The following is an 18,819-nucleotide window of genomic DNA, read 5'->3' as shown; positions in this document are numbered from 1 at the left end:
CCGCCACTAGCACTACCAAACGTTGGGGATGTTTTATACCATTACTGCTGAATTTTCCTTCCCCCTGATGCCTCTTTTTCCTCACCCAACACTTCCTGTATGTTTATTTCACTCTTGCTTTTTCTGTTTCATTGCAGCTTTTTAGATCTCGCCTACTAGACAGTGCAGGCGCTGCCTTTTGCGAGATGTATTGTTAACTTACAATAAGCATAGAGCCCGCCCACTGCTTACCATCATTTGGCTTTATTATTACTTTAATTAGCTTGCTTCTTGTTTGTTAGCTTGTGTGTGCTTCCCTTCCTCTTTTGTATTTGTCCCTTCTCCTGAGCATGGATGCATTACTTTTGTCATTCCACTACTCATTTTTCGGGTGCCACTTTTTACTTTTTGTTTATGCACTACACAGGAGTGCGTGTGTTTTCCAGCTACTTCCCTTGTGTACTTCTCCTTCCTCTGCCACGTTCTATGTTGCTCTCTCTCACCAGTGTGCTTCTCCATTTGCCCCCCCTTTCCTGAGTCACTCGCCCTTGTGTGTATCTCCCATGCGTTGCTTTCTCATCTGTGTGCTCCACCCCCAGCTCCACAGTGCCCTCTTGCCTGTTTACTTTTTGTTCCTCCGCACTCGATGTTGCTCTCTCTCCCCATTAGTTTGCTTCCCTTCCAGTACCCTCTGTGTGTTGCTTCTGCCACGCCCTCTGTGTTGCTTACACCCCCCTCTGTGTTGCTTCGTCCCCAGTCTCCTCTTGCATGCCCCCATCCTGTCCTCTAAGCTTCCCCCTGCCCTCCATATTGCTTCCAGCCCTCTGCTCCACATTGCTGTCTCTCGCCTGTGTTTGTCCCTTTCCCCCGTTCTCTCTTACTTCACCCCTACAAACAATGGCAAGCAATTCCTAGCCCAGCTGCCACCAGACTTGCTAAAGAACATGTTCCTTTCACATTCTGGTGACATTCATGCATTATTTTTTATATTTTACTTTAAGGACCTCCTTTGAGGGACTGAGCTTAGCACAGAGCGTGTAGCTTGGTGTAAGAGCATATACTTAGCTTTCTGGAGACACTGAGTTCAATCCCAAAATGTGCACTCATTTTGTCTGCTATCCCTGTCACTTGCCTCCTAGAGAAACTGAAGATATTTGGATCTGCTTTAACAGGGATTAAAAGACTTCCACAACTTTTCGATCAACTTCACTGGGGAGCAAATACTGCAGCTTCACTTCTAAAAAGCTGCAGTGGCAACAGGAGCCTAGGGTGTCACAGTGGAGGTCAGGTGCTCTCCTTTCTTTAATTGAACCACACGACTCCTGTCTATCAAAAGTAACACCAGCTGTGTCCCTGCCCTCCCAGAGATGCTGCAGAGCGAGGCACACAGAGGAGCAAAGCGGTCACTCCTTTTTGTTCCTCAAGTGTACAACATCACAACTTTTAGGTCTTACCTATGACACCACTTTGAGCTGCCTGTAGGTAAAGCCTATTGTGGACCACAGTTCTTTAAGTGGGATGAAAATGATTCCGGGTATCTAAAAGTGCAGCCTAAGTAATTAGAGCATGGCTTAAAAACATATGAACTACAATTAGAAAGGCCAGGATTGAATGAGTATGTGATCTGAACATTATTATGGCCCGCTGACTCACACTTCCTTCAGCCTGAGCTCCAGATCTCTATCTCTCGATCTTGTCCCATTATGAACACCCCCCCCCCCCAAACCAGATCTTAATTGGACACCTAAATGCGAGTCAGGTCACATGTAGCCTTATGGCTAGACCTCCAAGCTGGGGAACCGGGTGTGAGTCTGAGCTTGGCAACGACGCTCAACATCATGTGATTCTGGGCAAATCACTTAATTTCCCCGTGCCAAACAAAAAAATGAATGTGTCCTCATGTAACGAAACTTGTGCTCATGTAAAGCGCTCTGATACCCGATGTCTCGGGTCTAGTATGCGCTATATAAAACTCTAAGAAAACAAAAAAGCATTGGAAAACCCAATGTCTAACACTTTTAGAGCTGAGTCCTCTAGACCTTGTCAAAACCTAGTTAAGTCAATTCCAATGACAACACAAAATTGTACTAATTCAAATAGAGTTTACAAATATTAACAAATTCAAAGTTTTTACTTATGTAAAATATCCTATGTAAATACAGTAATATATTCCTAAACCCATTGGCAAGGTCAATAGGTCCCAAAGGCAAGGCCTATCGGATTTTCCATTGCTTGTTTCCTTTTGTCACTATTTTCCTATATTTCTGTTATTTCTTCATTCTCCATATTCTGTCTCTCCCTCTAGATCAAAATCTGTTGATGAAATTTCAGCCTGATACCCAAAGATAACGTTTGTTTTGCCAACCACTTGCACAACAAATTAAGTATAGCCTGAGGATTATGTCCAGGGACTCTAGCCTGGTGCATCTTTGCACCCCCTTCTCATACTGTCAGCAGGGCCTTGGTTTTTGCTGCCTTACAGACAGAGCCATTTGTCATACATCCATGCCTGTATGTAAACAGTGGGACACAGCCGTGGGGAGTTTCTAAGCAAAACCACATTTAGTTGCCATCTACAAGGCGCTTATCTTTGTGGATGCTCACACATAAGCAAATGGACGTCTTACATTTATCTGAGCGCCTGGCTTACACAAAATCTTTCGAATTTTTAGCGGCGCATCGAATGTGCACCAATTTGACCTGTATGTTCAAGATGAGTATATTGAGGGTGGCAGGTACATTAAAGTTTTAACATGAAAATATGCAGTGGATTACATAAAATATTTCCACAATGTTACTGTACCTCTGCATGCGTAATGTGCCCAAACATGCGTAATGTACACATTGTTTACATTATACATCTGTACGGATGCGACAATGAATGGCCATCTCCATTCTCCCATTTAAAAAAAAAAAAAGACATCTTTATCCATTTTCAGCGACCAATAGGAAGGACTTTATTCATGCTGCTGATACATCTTGGTTATGTTCCCTCTGCGGATTACCTTTTGTACGTCAAATGCACTGAGAGAGAATAACTCACCAAATATCGTTTTATGATTACATTACGAGGAAAAATGGAAACAAAAATAGATATAACATCGCATAGCTCGACTCTTCCTCTACTGCTAAACATCTCTCAATGTTACACTTTATTACCTCCATTTGTAATCTGTACCGCCTCATTATTCTTAATAATATGCCAACAAAGTGCTACTTAAACTACTTCTTTCTGCTCGGCTATTCTGCCCGTGTGAATGTTCCTCTTTAGCCAGGAGAGGGAACCCATTCACCACTTCTGTCTAACATGTAAGCTGCATTTAAAAAGAGTTGAGCATGTTAAGTCTTGGGATTTTATGAGAAGGAAAAAGAAAGTGTTGGCATCTGATCCTTTCGCCATTGTGCGGGCACTGGCAACCAACATTCAGATTCTGAAACAAAGATTGCATGCCACATGAACATACACATTCGGGGCATATCAAAGAGCTCAGTGGGGAAGCCAATGTGCCAGGGGCCCCTGTGCAAGGAAGGATATGACTCCTTGGCTGCTGTTTGAAATTATAATATACAGCAATAATCCGAGTTTAGTGGGCCCCTCAGGCCCCTTGGTCTGGTGCCACTGCACCTACTGCACCAATGGAAGCAATGGCCCTTAAGAAACACTGAATATTCCTTTGAAAGGAGAAGGTTTTATTTTTTGCACCAGGCCAACATTTCACTTTCTATGCTCGCTGGTTACATAAGAGGAAGAAGATGAAATACATTTTCTTAAGCTTTCAAATGTGAAATATGAGTCTGTTAGGTAAAATGATATTTTCCTTTCTCGTGAATTAGAGTTGTGTAGGTATATCTAGATAAATCAGTTAGAACGGCCTGATAAGCAATGTGTGTGCTACCAGAGAGCGCAGCTGTTGGGTTTGCCAAAAGCATCTTGGGGACATTCAGAAATCTTCCCTGGGAATGTATTCAGCCCATTGCTTACCATTGGCTTTGTGGTTTGTAACTCACATTTGCTTGCTTTCTATTAACTGGCTCTATTTGTTTTAGGCTATCCAGTTTAACTTCCTCCCTTCCATTGCCCAAATCTATATACTGTATTCTTCCACCAGAGCTCAATATCTGTAAACAGTCCTTTAAATATTTTTCTTATCTTGTCACATTTGCTGTGCATTCAAAGACTGAAGTCAAATATCTGTCTCTGTCTTCCAGGGAGCTTGGTGTATCCTTTTCTTTCTCTGACTTCAAACTGAGAGTATTTATGTGACAATCATACTGGCTAGTGGAAGTGTGCTTGAGGAAGGCTGTACGATGTTATTTTTGTAGTGCGCAACACAAATTAAATGTCTGTACATGAACTGTGCAGATATTTCAGAATATATCAGAATTAGAAAATCACAAAAGGAGCACCTTGTTGATATGTCTGCGCAAATGTAAGGGTCATTTCAATTGCAGATATGTTGGTTGGAATGGCAGTGCGCCTCCACACTATGCATACTTCACTTTATCCCTCTCTGCGCTACTCTGTACCACTTCACTCCACTGCAGTCTACTCTCACCACTCCACACTACGCCACTCCACACCCCTCCAACTGTGTCACTGCATTCTACTTTGCACCACTCCACTCTGCGCCACTTCACTCTACCCCTCTCTATTGTACACCACTCTACTCCAATGCACTCTACTCCTATCCTCTCTACTCTGTACCACTTCACTCTATGCCAGTGCACTCTATGCCATTCCACTCTAATCCACTCTGCACTCTACACAACCCTACTCTACACTACTGTACTCTACCATGCAACACTCCACTCTAGACCTGAAAGAATATATTCTATGCCACTGCACTCAGCACGATTGGACTCGGCACCACTGAACTCAGTGCCAGTCAATTCAGAGGCACTCCACTCCACTCTATGCCACTCCACTGCATTCTTCTCTGCACCACTCTTCTCTACGCTGCACCACTGCACTCTACTTTGCACCACTGCACTCGACTTTGCACAACTGCACCCTACTCTGCATCACTGCACTCTATCCCAATGCACTCTACACCACTTTTCTCAAAACCAATGCACTTTATGCCAATCTACTCTGCACCACTGAACTCTGTGCCACTAGACTCTACTCTACAATACTTTACACCACTGCACCATATGCCACTGCACTCTATGCCATTTTACTCTACCTCACTGCACTCTACGCCACTCTATTCTACTCTGCACCACTGCACCATATGCCACTCTACTCTGCATCACTCAACATCACTCCATTTCAATTTATTTCACTCTGTTCTATGACACACTACCCCACTCTAATCCACTCCACTACTACACTCTGTGCCACTCCACTCTGCTCTATGACACTCAAATCTTCAACACTCTACTGCACTTTATGCCCCTCCAATTTTCTACACTACTGTACTCTATGCCACTCCACTCCACTCTATGCCACTCCACTGTACTCTATGCCACTCAACTCTACAACACTCTACTGCACTCTGTGCCACTCCACTTTTTTATACTACTCTACTCTATGCAACTCCAGTGTATGACAATCTACTCTGCTCTATGCCACTCTATTCAGCTTTGTGCCACTCCACTCTATGCCACTGCCCTCTACGCCACTGCACTCTATCCTGCACAACTCTACAGCACTGTACTCTGCTTTGCACCTACCTACTCTACGCCACTTTGCTCTACCCCACTATACTCTAAATCACTGCACTCTACGCCAATGCACTCAACACCACTTTACTCAAAACCAATGCATTCTATGCCTTTGCACTCTACACCAATTACTCTGCACCACTGCACTCTACTCCACTATACTCTACTCTGTAACACTCTATGCCACTGCACTCTATGCCACTGTACACTGCGCTAGTCTACCTCATTGTGCTCTACATCACTGCACTCTACACCACTCTATTCTACTCTGTGCACGTACGCTATCCACTGCTCTCTGCACCAGTCTACTCTGTACTACTCTCTTCTGCACCACTCAACTCTTTGCCACTACACTCTATGCCACTGCACACTATGCCACTGCACTCTACTCTGCACCACTCAACTCTACGCAACTTCACCACACTTTATGGCAATGCATTCTATGCAACTATACTCTATGCCACTACACTCTGCTCTGCACTACTCAACTCTACGCTACTTTACTGCATTCCATGCCAATGCTCTTTACCCCAGTATACTCTACGCCACTACACTCTGAATCACTTAATACCAATCTAATTTATTCTGCACCACTGCACTCCATGCCAATGCACTCTACACCACTGTACTCTTTGCCACTGCACTATGCACAACTATACTCTAAACCTCTGCACTCTACCATGTATCACTCCACTCTACACTGCACCACTACACTCTACGGTAATTCAATCTACTCTGAAGCAATATACACTACGCTACCACCCTCTACGCCTATGCACTGTACTCTGCACCGCTCTACTGTATGTCACTGCACTCTACGCCACTCTGCGTCAGTTTACTCTACGCCAATGAACTCTACACCACTTTACTCAAACACAATGCACTCGACTCCACTGCACTTTACACCAAACTACTCTGTACCACTGTGCTTTACGTCACTTCTCTCTAGGCCACTCTGTGACACTCCACTTTACAACTCTCATCTCTATGATTCTCCACTCTTTAATGCTATTCTCCATTAAACTCTACTCCACTCTATAACACGCAACTCTGCACCTATGCCAGTCCACTCTACACGACTCTACTCCACTCTACAACACTACTACACTCTACAATGCTCAAAGCAACTCCCTCTATGCCACTACATGCCACTTTACTCCACTCCATTCTATGCCCCTTCACTCTACTCTATGCCTCCTAACTCTACAGCAATCTTCTCCACTCTATGCCACTCCACTCTCCTACAATATTGACTCTATGCCACTCCACTCTACTCTACTCTACACCACTCTACTCTATAAGACTTCACCCCACTCTATGCAACACCCTCTACGCCACTCTACTCTACTGTGCACCACTCCACTCTATGCCACTTCACTGTACTCTGAAACAATCTACTCTATGCTACCACCCTCTAAGCCTATGCACTCTACTCTGCACCACTTTACTGTATGTCACTGCACTCTACGCAACTCTACTCTACGTCACTTTCCTCTACGCCAATTAACTCTACACCACTTTACTCAAACACAATGCACTGTACTCCACTCGACTCTACGCCAATCTTCTATGTACCACTGTAATATACACCACTTCTCTCTAGGCCACTCTGCGACACTCCACTCTACAACACTCAACTCTCCACTCTATGCTCACCACTCTACAGCACTCTACTGTACTTTGCACCTCTCTACTCTATGCCACTGTGCTCTACCCCACTGTACTCTAAACCGCTGTACTCTATGCCAATGGACTCAACACCACTTTACTCAAAACCAATGCACTCTATGCCACTGCACTCTACTCAAAACACTCTGAACCAATGCACTCTATGCCACTATACCCTACTCTGCATATCTCTACACCACTGCACTCTACGCCACTACACACTATGCCACTCTACATCATTGCGCTCTACATCACTGCATTCTAAGCCACTCTATTCTACTCTGTACTACTCTACTCTGCACCACTCTACTCTGTGCCACTCTACTGTGCACCACTGCACTCTATGCCACTACACTTTATGATAGCCTACTCTGCGAAACTGTACTCTCTGCCACTGGAATCAATGCCACTCTACTCTGCACCACTGCACTCTGCACCAGTGCACTCTATGCCACTGCATGCTATGCCACTGTACACCATTGAGCTCTTTGTCACTTTACTCTGCGCAAATGTTCTCTACGCTACTGCTCTCTGCACCACTCTACTCTATGCCACTGCACTCTATGTATGCCCACTCTATGCTAATGAACTCTATTCTACTGCAGTCTATGCCTCTGCACTCTTCTCTGCACCACTCAAGTCTACACCACTCTCCTGCACTCTATGCCAATCCACTTTATGCCACTACACGGCATCACTCCACACCACTCTAATCTATTCTGCACCACTTCATTCCATGCCACTGCATTCTACACTACTATATTCCCCTTCACTCTACATCACTCTTCTTTACACCTCTGCACTCTACCTACACCAGTCGACTCTATCCTGAACCTCTCCACTGTACACCACTTCAATCTGCTCTGAAACAATCTGCTCCACTCCACTTTACTTTACGCCACTGCACTGTACTCTTCACCACTCTATTCTATGCTACGGCACTCTACATCACTTAACTCTACGCCAATGCACTCTACAACACTTTACTAACAACCAATGCACTCTATGCCACTGCACTCTATCCCAATCTACTCTGCACCATTCTTCTTTACACCACTCTACTACACGCTATGACAGTCCACTCTGCGATGCTCTAATCGATGAAACTCTACTCCACTCTACTCTTCTCCAATCTATGCCACTCCACCCTACAACACTCTACTCCACTCTATACCACTCTATGCCACTCTACAACACTACTCCACTCTATGAAACTCTCCACAACCCCCTCTAAAGCACCCATGCTAGTGTACAAAATGGCTAAAACATATTGGCAAAGCCAATAGCTTTTGCATAGGCGAGACCTACTGGCTTTGCCAACGTGTGTTTCCAATTATGCTCTGTTGCCAACAATCTTCTATGCTACATACTAGTGGCAACTTTGCTTGTCACGTCCTGCATTACACAAGCAGCAAAATTGGAGCAAATGAATTTTCACTGTTTTTTGCACCACTTGAAAGTTGTAGTTTTGCAGTCCGTAGGATAGTGTCATTGTTCTGTTTTTACTTATGTAAATTATACTATACATTTTGTGCACTTTTGTGAATTCAGAATTGTACAAAATCATTTTCAAAATCATTTTCACATGTGCATATTTTTATGTCTGCAGTTAGCCAAAACCTACTGATTTTACGAAAATTAATTGTGCAATATACTTACTTAGTGGGGCTATCAGGGACTTTCAGCCACCTCTCTTAATCTATTGATCTACAGTTGTGTCATTCAGATTATACTTCTGCCCATTACAACATACAGCACAGGGCCACAGGTTAGCCTACTTAAGCTACTGGTTGTATTAAGCTACTGGTTAATTTCACTTTGAGTGACTGCCTTTTGCTCTTTCGCAAGGAGCACCTCCGCACATAAAGTAATTTCCTTCAGGGACGGTGTTTTTGTTTTTAGTTTGTACATACTTTAGGGTTGTCTCTGTGTTCAAATCTAATGTGATAGCAGGTTACTTATGATGCGACTACAAGGCACATTCTAGATTTATCAGATCCCATCTGCTGCTAATGCTGTTGTAAGTTCCTTTGGTATGGCCTTGTTTATCTCACTTCTGCTATTTCACATCAACTCACACAAACTCTGAAAATTAGCTATCATTGCAACCCTTTACTTGTTTCTTTCTTTGTTTCATTTTTTTTCTTTCTTTTCTGCCTTCCTTCTTTCCTGTCTTCTTCCTTTTTACCTTCTTTTTTCTTTCTTTCTTTCTTTCTTGCCTTATTGTTTTATTTCTTTCTTTCCTGTCTTTTTTCTTACTTTACTGCTTTCCTTCTTTTTCCATCTTTCCTTTACCTTATTTGCTAGCTGTCTCATTCTTTCCTCCTCTTTGTTTGTTTGTTTCTTTTCTTTGTTTGTTTCTTTTTCCTTTCTCCCTGTCCTTCATCCGTATTCCTTCTTTTCCCTTCAGTTTCCTTTTTCCTTTTCCTTCTTTCTTTCCTTTTGTTTTGCCTTCTCTCTTTCTGTCTTTTTTGTTTTTTAATTTTTCCCTCATTTTTCCCTCTATTTTCCTTCTTCCCTTCCTTCCTTTCTTCCTTCTTCCTTCCTTTTGTACCCTCTTTCTTCCCTTGCTTTCCTTTTTTCTTCCTTTCCTTCTTCTTTCCTTTCTTTCCCCTTTCCTTCATTCTTTCCTTCCTTTCCCCCTTTTCTCCCCTTTTGCCATTCTTTCTGTGTTTCTTTCATTGTTTTTTCTTTCCCTTTCCTTTTTTCTTTCTTTATTTACTCTTCCTTTTTGCTTTCTTTTCTTCCTGTCCTTTCTCTTTTCCTCCCTTCCTTTCTTTCTTTCTTCTTCCTTTTTTTCTGCCGTTCTTTTTTACATTCTTTCCCTCTTTTTTCTTCTAGTTACCTTTGTTTCTTCTCTCATTCTTTCCTTCTTAACTTCTTTCTTTCCTTTTTTCTTTCCTCTTTCTCCTCTTACTCCCCTTTCTTCTCTCCTTACTTTTTCCTTCCCTCTTACTTTCCTTATTTCATTCTTTCCTTCTGTCGTTCTTCCCTTCCATCACCCTTTACCTCTTTCTTACCTTTTTTATTATTTCTTTTTTCTTTCTTTATTACTTTCTTTCTCCTGTTTTCTTTCTGTTCTTTTTTCTTTCTTTTCCTCTTCTTTCCCTCTTGTTTTTTTCATTGTCCCTTCTTTCCTTCTTTCTTTTCTTTCTCCTTTTCCTTTCTGTATCTTCATTTTCCCTTCTTTCTTTCCTTTTCCTTCTTTTGTCCCTTCTTATCTTCCTTTTCTTTCTGTCTTTCCTTCCTTTCTTCTTTCCTTGCTTGTTCCCTTCTTTTTCCTTCTTTCTTTCTTTCTTTCTTTCTTTCTTTCTTTCTTTCTTTCTTTCTTTCTTTCTTTCTTTCTTTCTTTCTTTCTTTCTTTCTTTCCTTCTCATTTTCTTTCATTTTTCCACCTATTTTCTTCCTTTTTCCTTCTTTCTTTCTTTCTTTCTTTCTTTCTTTCTTTCTTTCTTTCTTCCTTTCCTTCAGAATACATGAACACTGAATATAAGTAAATCAGGGTGCTCTATCTTTGAAAACCAACCTTCCTTCCTTCCTTCCTTCCTTCCTTCCTTCCTTCCTTCCTTCCTTCCTTCCTTCCTTCCTTCCTTCCTTCCTTCCTTCCTTCCTTCCTTCCTTCCTTCTTTCCTTCCTCCCTCCCTCCCTCCCCTCCCCTCCCCTCCCCTACCCTCCCCTCCCCTCCCCTCCCCTCTCCTTCCCTTCCCTTCATTCTTTCTTTCTTGCCTTCTTTTTCAAATGCATGAGGCTAGCGGCCAATGCGAGATCAATTGGCTTCTTTAGATCAGTGTTAGCCAAGATCTTTTGATTTTACTAATATTATGTGTATGACATACTTACTAGTGGTTTTCAGCCAGATTGCATCCATTAGTCGGTTGTTGCATCATTCATGTTTTTCTACCAACCATGCCAGCATGCATTAATGTGCGATGCATCAGCCCACTTCAGCCATTGGCTGACTTCACTATGACTTATGGCATGCTGCCCTTTTACAATGAGTACATCCACACACAAATTAGTTCCTTCCAGTGCACGGAGTAAAAATAGTAATGCCTGATTTCTTTGGGACCAAAACATTTTTGCCTTTGGCTAATGTTTATTTGTTTGATTGATGAGTGCCTGGCAGCTTCTTGAACAGTAAAGTTTTACAAAACCTTAACAAAACAGAACAAGAATTGCCAGGAGGCATCTGGACAATGGTAGTCATATTGGCGTTGCCAGTGCTTGTTTACACAAGTGGTGTGAATGCCTTTACAGTCTTGAAATGGTATTTTCCAAAATGTTCACTACCTATATGGAATGGAATAAACAGATTTTTCTTGAGTTCACTCTGCATATGCATTTTGTTCCCTCACAAAAACTGAAAAATAAATAGTGAATGAATTGTGAAAATGTACAATACATCCTTAATTTGTAAATCATGATACATGAATTATGCAGATCTCAACAATGAGGAGTACTGACCAAATATTCATATTTATGAAACACTCTTTCTACTGCTTTTCTAACCGAAAATGGAGGAAGGTGATTTACGTAGTGAGGGAGATAGAAGGAAACGTGATCCATTCACCTTTCAGTCAGTAGTTTGTAATCAAAATAGAATGGATCACTTGTACCTGTTATCCAGGGTTATATGGTTTTTCAACTGTTCCTTAAAAAACCCTCATTCACGTTTAGATGGTTTGGATGGCGGTATATCTTGATTCTCCGCCTAAATAACGTGACAGCATCATCATCGGGTTTAGTTTATGCTTCCTCCACCCGGAGGGAACCACTGGATATTTGCAGTAGTGATCAGAGATAAAAAATATAGGATAAAGTGCTCGTGTCCAGTGAATCAGTGTGTTAAAAAGGGAGAAAGATATTTCCTCGTGCTACCTAGACTATAATTTTTATTTTTGTCTGGTGCATGGGAAAAGAATAAAATGGGAGGAAGTTGTGCAGGATGGGCGTGTAATGTGTCACCCCAGTACAGAGATCTGGGCCTCAATCCATTGTTTTTTTGCTCACCATGCCATTCCAGTTTGGACCCAGCCATATGCAAATCAGTCTTGACCCTGTGCCCAATAGGAACAGTCCAGCCCGAACTGCCAGGCCAGGTCCTCCCTGTACTGGAAACAAGCATCCTAGGACTGGTTTCGGGGTTTCACCCCTCTTCAGCCAGGATAGCTTGATTCCAGTGGCACAGTGAGCCATGGAGGTACAGTGAGCCATGGAGGTACATCCAACAGTTATTAAGTACAGGGTGCAACTTCTCCCATCCCCATTTTCCAGAACCATCCCACCGCTACCCCCTGAACACAGTCATTTGTTGGCTATACTTAGTATGTCCTCCATGTTGTGTATTGCCTTTGGTCAAGTCCTTTGTGCAGCCTCTTCCTTTAGACATGCCCAGTATGCCCTGTGCACAGAGCATGACCTTTAGACACATCGAGCTGACACCCAATACTGGCATTACTTGGAAGGCTTAGACATAGACCATGCACAGTGGGTACTTGGCAAATATAGTGGCCTATGTTTTTGCCTTATGCACAGTACCCTGTCCCCATTGCCTACTGAGCAAAATATTAGCTGTGACCAACAGGTACTGGATTCTGGGTGTAGGGCATCACCTTCTGCCAAGCCATGTGCCCAGTTCACCCACCGCTAGTGACAGACAGACACCACCGAAGACCATGTTTAGCAAGCCCTTGCAAAAGTTGTGGCCATCAGTCACACCATGCACCATTCCCTCGCCCAGTGAATGATTGTACTCGGTCATGGGCTGTCGATTTTTGTATTTACCCATTATCAATCATGTCCATGGGAATTTCAATGGAAAGTGCAATTTACACATGACCAGTCTGCTCACAACTTTCTAAGACCAAATTTAAGTGAACATATTTAATTTTTTATGTTTTGTGAAGGTATATTATAGAGGACCAAAGTTTAGGTAAACCAAGGAATACTTTTTCTAGGCTACATGCAAAATATTATGTAAACCATGTATAAGTTTCAACTGGTATTGGGGGGAAGATATGGCAACGTGCACAGAGAACATAATGATATTAATGCAGAGTTTGGAGTAAGATTACATTTATGGGAGGAGTTAACACAAATATTAGGATTATCTATTTGAAAGAGCTACATTAATGCTGTTTCACCCTAAATTTGGCAATATGCTAAAATCAGTGTATTGCCTCCAGAATGTTTGTGTAACCCAGGACTAAATACATTCGCTTTTATGTGAACAAAAGTAATTGCCACCCTCTTGTTTCCTCCAGCTCTCCATTTTTTGGGTTGTGCCTACCTTGCCCTCTCACCTTCACATGGGCCCAGAAACATGTTTCCTGAACGATTATCTTGGATGCCAGATTAGCCCACACACTCCCTACAATATTATAGAATGTCAGATGGAGTAATATGTTTAGCTCTGAGCAGGAAGATTTCACATCTCTTCATAAACTTGTGAGGTGCTTGGAAGTTCGCTGGCATCAGGTGCTTACCCACCCAGACATTAGCATAGTTTGACGCAGATTTATTAAAAGGTAGTTCAGCTCAGCATAGCAACCAAAGTGGCTGTGCTGCTTTGCTGCAATCAGGGCCAGGTCCAGCGCTGGTGGCACCTGGTGCAAAAATCTTTTTTAGCCGCCCCACTCCTTAACCTCCTCCTCAGATTCCCTCACTAACACCAGGCAAAATTGCCCCTCATCTCTCCATAGCCCCTCTCTCACATACATTTCATTTATTTTAAAGTGCTGGTAAAGGCTGGCTTTACTGATCCACTCAGCTATCCACATAAAATACAGATCTGTTCTTTTGCAGCAGGCATATTAACCCTCTGCACTACTTGGCGAGTCAAAAGTGCCACCTGACTCTCTGTAGCAGGAACATTAATCACAAGAGTTATTTTGACATTTTTATTGCTGCCTGAAAGGTGAATGCACAAGGAACTCTGCAGCAGGGGCTGAAAAATTGTATGTTATTGTTAAACATAGTGCCCCCCAGGTCAATGCGGGGGGCACCAGGTCAGCGCCATGTGTGGCCGCACCGGTTGCATCGCCCTTAAGCCGGCCCTGGCTGTGTATTGTGTTACACGGAGAGAGCACTGCAGTCCAAATATGTCAATATATTGTACTGTTGCTCTCTTCCTTTGTGCTGCCCAAAAAAAAAGACTGTGAGAAAAAGTGAGCAAAACATTTGGGGGCGGGGGATTTTTTTTCAGGTCATCAAAAGGAGGCAAAGTAGCTATGAACACAAATCATTATTTCCTATGGGTTAGCTGTCAAGCACAATTCTTCCTGGCGCTGACGTTTAGTAAATGTAGAGTTCTGCTGGACTCATTCTAGTGTTTGCCAAGTACTGTGTTACCGGCCACTCCCAGAGGGCTGGCTGTCACACTCAACCCACACCCATCTGGCACAGGCGTCACAAGTGACGTGGCACCTGACAATAAAATGGGGTCGGGCGCACATGCTCTGGGCCAGTTGTACATGCCCTATACTAGTGTCTGTGTTGTCTTTATTCCTGCATGCAGGCCTAGGGCCCAAAACCTTACAGTGTCTTCTCATTTGAAGGCAGGTCATATCATATTCTTGGTTCCATTCCTTTTCCAGAGTGGGACAGATTAAAGATGAACCCAAAAAGCAGCAAAATGTATCTTGGATTCAAGAAGATTAAAAACTGCACTACCAGTATAAAACACCCTTTTGAACAGCACATTCCTGCAAATTGAACACGCATTAGTAAATGCATTATTAATAATAAGCTTTTTTTGTGGTAAGTTGTAGCTTGCTGAGTAGTTGTATAAGTTAAAGAAAGTCTGTTAAAGTGTTATGATTTGTTTATGTACAAAAGGACAATATATTGTGCTGTTCCTAGGGGTATTATATAGTGGGGAGATTAGGTAAATTGTGGAGGACAAGCATTTGCAATGCAATAGGTATCGCATTACTGAAAATATGAGCTATTGGTATTGCATTACTATTAGCAACGTTAATAGGTTAAACTTTCAGTAATGCAAGACCTATTGCACTGCAAATGCTTGTTTTGGGAGTGCCCAAACCTAATTGTGATCCCAATCCGACCCTGCCTCTGGGATATCATGGGTAACCTTTTATCTTTCACTAGAGGATGTGGCGTAAGGCCCAGAGCTGCAGACTTCAAGTCTCGTTGTCGGCTTAATTATCATGTAATTTTAGAAAATTACTTAATGCCCTGTGCCTACCAAAAATGAATGTGTTCTTTGGTATTGTAACTGGTGCTTATGTAAAGTGCTCCAATACCTTCGGGTTGAGTTCCGCTATATAAAACTGCAAAAAAAACTATTCTGGTAAAGCTCTCTGGAAGCTGACACAATTCTGCTAAAACCTATTAGCTCTTAAGGCTCAATTCTCCGACAGAGTCCATGGTTCTTGCGAAACAGACCCATCTTATTCAATCCAACACAACTCCCAGTCACCTGAGTACAGCTCTTGTACAGCTTGGCCTACCTGTCGGAAGGACGACACAGCACTAATGCTGATTGGATCAGTCTGCAGCATGCTGGCTCGGTTTTGTCCAGCTTGCCTCCCAGAAGACAAACCCTAGAGTAATGTTTGCTTCACAGTTCCAAACAGGTTTGAAGCCTTTATTGAAGGGGCTTCCACGGATGAGAGGAGCAAGATGGGGGCTGTGGGGGCAGAGAGCGAAGGAGCTAAGACGCTAGAAGTGAGGAGAGAGAAACTGGGTGAGAAAAGTGAGGAAGTGAGAGAGAGAGAAAGAAGATGGGATTAAAATGAGGCAGCAAGGAGGGGAGAAAACAATCAAAGGAGAACTTGGTGACAGAAAGGGCAGATGTATATTCGAGGTGGCGAGGGATTTAGTGTATAAGAGGGAAAGGCCAAATGAACCAGAAAGAGGAGGGGAGGGAAGGGAAGGAGAACTGGTGAGCAGAGAAGGGTGAGCAGCAGGCTGGGCGCAGGCGGGATGCACGGTAACACGTTTTCAGTTGGGCTTGGCCCGGGCCCTTCAGCAGTAGCATAACTCTGTGTGCGGCGAGACAGAGGAAAGTGCTGAGCAGTAAACCCTCCTGTTTTGGACCTGTATCCTGTACGTAGGCCGGTCCATGCTGTATATGAGACACAGAGGAAGTGCTGATCAGTAAACCCCAGAACCCCCATGTGCTTTCTCTGATCACAAAAGCCCCACTAGTAAAGAGTTTCTCTTTTTATGGGGTCTGTTTTCACCTTCTCCTCTTCGATATCTGAATGCTGCTCACAGCATTTCAAAACAGAATGGATACCGCCTCACTGTGGCGCTGGGCTTTGCTGGTATGCTATGCCCCTCTTGTCATGCATATATTTGGGCTTGTTGCCCTTGGTCTTAAAAAGCTGCATGTTGTTGATGAAATGGGTTTGTGGCTGCTGTTACTGCTGGCTTTGATCTTGCTGCAGTTGCCAGAAATATGAGCCGGTGGGTGCGATCGAAGGTACTACCAAGGTGCTGTATGGACCGGACTATGCAGTTCTGGTATTTTGGGGGAGGACCACATCGCAACTGATTGCAGGGCAATGGCCGTGATCAGCTGTAGGATTCATCCATAAAACATATTGGCGGGACAGTGGGGTGCTGCGGCTGCACCACGGGGGCAGTGGTGCCATTTCAAATCAAAGTTAACAACAGAAAAACATTAAAGCGTAACAAAATCCATCCACTCAAACATAATGAAGGTTGCAGGCTAGCTCGTGCTGTATTAACGGGACAATGCAATTCTGGTATTTTGGGGGAAGAGCACATCGCAACATTGTAGGGCAAAGGCCGTGATCAGCTGTAGGATGCACCCATAAAACATGTCGGCAGGATAGTGGGGCGCTACAGCTGCACCACGGAAGCAGCTGTGCCATTTCAAATCAAAGTTTAACAACAGAAAAACATTCTAGCTTAACAAAATCCGTCCCGCTCAAACATAATGAAAAGAACAGAAAAATAAACCAGCAAGTGAAAGCGATGGAGAAAACGAGCAATGGGGCGGAAATACAGACTTGCACACCGGTGCACGCTACAGTCAAGGTACGAAACTGAATGAAAGTGATGCGGCCGCGGGAAGAAAATGTAAGTGAGTGGCCGCGAAAGTGATCGCGCGCTGTAAGGGTGCCGCGAGCTATGTGAAGTGCGCGCACCATGACGAGAGAGGAAAGCCAGATGGCGCTTCTGCTCATCATTGTGCGCATAACCGCACGCTCTCTGCCACCCAAAAAGCTGTGGTCGGCTTTTTAAAGCCCACACACGAAATGCCTCGCCAGCGCAGCACATGCGCTGGCTCAGGCGAGATCTAAAAAAACCTGTGCCAGATAAGTAAATGGTGCAGCTATAGGGAGAATAGGTAAAGGGTGAATGAAAAACCATGCAAGTACAGCATGAGTGCTGTTTTTGCAAATCTAAAACAACAAGATTACGAAAAAAAGATATGAAAAGGTGTTGTTTGGTTATTGTCCATTGTTAAGACAAACAAATAAAAATTAACTTTACATTTTTCAAATGAACATTTGAGCAGTTATGCAATATAAGTGAAAAAAAACACAAAGTGAGATTATTGTTTTATTGAGATGGGCAAGTTTTTTTTTTAATTATAGATTTCTTTTACAGTTTTTATTTTATTTTGCACTGCAAATTTTTTTATTATTGCAAAACATGATCATAAACTCTGAAACAATAATGAGCATATAGTAAATATTTGCACTTGCGTTGGCATTGTGTTACTTGTGGTTTACAATACTGTGACATTTTCAATTATTGTGCTATATACTTTGAAGTTTGTATGTTGTGACAAATACTGAATTGTTTTCAACACATTTGTTATAATAAGTCCCAGTGCCACTGCACCGGCTGCACCATTGAAATCATGACCCTAGTGTCTGCTAGTTAACTGCACTTTGCCTGTTTTAAGAATGTGCAGTTGGTGCAGTTGACATTCTTTATATTATATAACAACAAAAATACAGTAGACTATTTAAATTACTTTGGACAACTCAAACCCTTTTTTGAGCAATTATTAAGTTAAAATGCCAGGCGTAAAGTGAGCTAAATTAGAAAAAGTGTTTGCCTGTTTTTAGAATATGCAGTTGAAGGTCTTTATATTATATAACAATGAAAATACAGGAGGCTGTTTTAATTATTTTGGAGAACTAAAACCATTTTAAATACTTAATAAGCTAGAATACTATGCATTAAAAGTATGCAAATAAATATGAATGCATTTTACATCCACGGAAAGATGAACGGAAAAATCCTCACTATTAGGAATTAACTTCTGCTTCAGTTTGCAGAGTATCACTCAATTCCCACATTGCTTATTCGTAGGGCCAACGGAAAATACAGCAAACAATATAACATGCTTTTGGTGCTAGACCAATACAATCTGCACAGTAAAGGCAAGTCGAAAAAAGGCCAGCCTTACCACCCAACAGCTTACTAAACTAAATAATCTGTGTTAAAAAAGTGAGAACTCACACCAGATAAGAAAAAAACTGTTCTTTTTTATTTAAA

The sequence above is a fragment of the Triturus cristatus genome, chromosome 5_2 (assembly GCF_964204655.1).
Source record: "Triturus cristatus chromosome 5_2, aTriCri1.1, whole genome shotgun sequence".
Lineage (NCBI taxonomy): Eukaryota > Metazoa > Chordata > Amphibia > Caudata > Salamandridae > Triturus > Triturus cristatus.
Note: the sequence above shows the minus strand (reverse complement) of the source record.